The sequence below is a fragment of the Rhyacophila brunnea genome, unplaced genomic scaffold, assembly GCF_057557595.1.
Source record: "Rhyacophila brunnea isolate RB1 unplaced genomic scaffold, BYU_Rbru_1.0 scaffold_1, whole genome shotgun sequence".
In the NCBI taxonomy this organism is placed as follows: domain Eukaryota; kingdom Metazoa; phylum Arthropoda; class Insecta; order Trichoptera; family Rhyacophilidae; genus Rhyacophila; species Rhyacophila brunnea.
In genome coordinates, this window is record NW_028232751.1 from 64,290,478 (window position 1) to 64,292,955 (window position 2,478).

Here is a 2,478-nt window from a genome sequence, read left to right on the forward strand (position 1 = left end):
AATAATAATTGTTTACAATACACCTGTTCCATAAGATTCACATGTCGATAGGCACTTATAAAGCCGCGTGGTGGTGGCATCTTGCGGTCAGATTTAATTCAAAATTATCACCAGCAATAACAAAACTTCGCGTATAGTAGTACTGTCGTATTATAATATAAATGTACAAGTAAAATAATAAATTTAAATATGTAAAATGTTCAATACATTCAGCATTTAAATAATAAGGAATCAATAAAATATACATGAAATAAATAATGTGGTTATGATGGACAGATATGTTATGTAAGTGCACCGGTGATCAACAGTGACGTAGAGACCCGACGCAATGACAGGTTTTCAGGCGCCCTACGATAAAAAACGAACAAGCAAATTTAAACCTAACGATTTTGAAGTTATACTTCTTTTGGCGCGTTTGGGAAATCAGATCAGTGTATTTTTGGCATGTGACATGTAACACAATTTATTTTTTCAAAAACGCACTCGATTGGATTCAAACCACCGATTGTTCGGTTATCAGCCGAACGCACTACCTTTACGCCACAGTATGATACTGCATCGTGACGATTATACAGTATAATATTATAGTTTAGAATTGTTCCGTTCCCTAGGCAGCGAATTTATTATTGTTGGCCATTTGCAATTCATTACGTAAACAAACTATTAGTGCCCATACGCACTTGCGGCAGGCCGCCTCGCGGCTAGCCGCGGCGGCCTGCCGCCTATCGTTTTTTGTATGCAAAGTGCGATATGCGGCAGGCCGCTGCGGTTAGCGGCATACGAAAAACGATAGGCGGCCTGCCGCAAGTGCGTATGGGCACTTAAACGTCAGAGTGACAGTTGGTACTTTAAAAATAAAAACAACTTCTACCATATAATTTAGTAATATAAGTTAAAGTGTATACCTAGAAATACACCAACGGCGTTCCAATAAGCGGTACCTTTTCTTGAGTGTGTAATTTAACAAGATAATTAAGAGCTAGTCGAAGAATCTAGGTTATGACAAGTTTTGTTTTTGTTTTGTTACGCCAAAGAAGTATAACTTCTAACGCGCGTACATAAGTACAAAGCTGATTTTTTATTTACTTTGTACTTATAAATTATGCAAAACATGTTTTAATTGCATATATAGATTTAATCGCTTAAACACTTCACTTGACATGACAGACATACTTGTACGAGTTGACACTGTCACGTGCTCTTTGCGTCAGGGTCGTATCTAGGGGCTGGCGAATAGGGCGATCGCCCTGGGCACCGAGACGCTGCACGAACATAGAGGACGCTTAAAGGATGCTAGGAATTTTAAGAAAACTCGGTCACTGAATTGTTTCAAATGTATTTTAAATTTAATGAATTCTGTTTCATAATATTATCGGGTACGTCCTGCAGTATATATCTACTGACTAATTTCAATTAGTAACGTAGGCAGTGGCGGGTTTAGGGACAAATAGTTATTTTGAGCCCACCGCGATAAAAAATAAAATAAAAACCCTTAAATTCCAACCACCAACGTAGGAACCAACCTAGTAAAAATAGCAATATATACAATATATCGACCATTTAATGAACTATTTCTTTATTCAACGAATAATTCACAAGTTTTGAGAATGTAACATAATTTAACTTGAAAACTAATTGAAAACACCTCAGTTATATACCGACAAGAAAAAATACGACGACAGACGGGACTTCAACCCGTAACCACTGGACTCACGCCAATCTGATTTACCATTAAGCTACATTAAACATTAATGCAATTTGATTCATACACACTGTTTGAACACTTTTTGTCTTAGCCATAATGGGGGGTTATTTTTTAATATATTGTGCAAGCTTTTAAAAGCTCATTAGTCCAGATAGCCACATTAAAATGTGCGAACAAATGTATAAAACATAGGTACATAGTATTATAATATATTTGTATATATACATATAGTCGTACCAGGTATAATATGCAGTTCTTCAGCTGTTTGTCCTAGATGTCACTTACTTATACTTCTTTTGGCGCGTTTGGGAAAACAGGTCAGAGTGTATTTTTCGGGTGTGACCGCCGCGATGTAACACATAATTTTATAATTTATATTGCATTAGGGTTGCGTAATACTTTGAAATATTTATCGTTGTGTTAGGCGGATTCAAATTGGTTTATGTTAAGGCTATATACACTTCAGCTGAGGCATGGTCTAAAACTCTAAAAAGATCGTGACTTGATTGTGCAAATGACGGGAGCCGAACGAAATATAATTTGTCATAAAAATTCAACATGCGTCCTTCTAATGTTATATTATATTATAATAATAATTGTATATTCATTATTGACATGTTTTCTTTTTCAAGTACATGCGGAACGTTTTTTAGTCATCTTAACACGATTTAAAAATATATTCCTCCGACGCCATCACAAAACAAATTGACGTACTCACACCTCGACTATCAGTCTCCGATTGGCGAAGACTGCGAAATTTCGTCCACTACTGT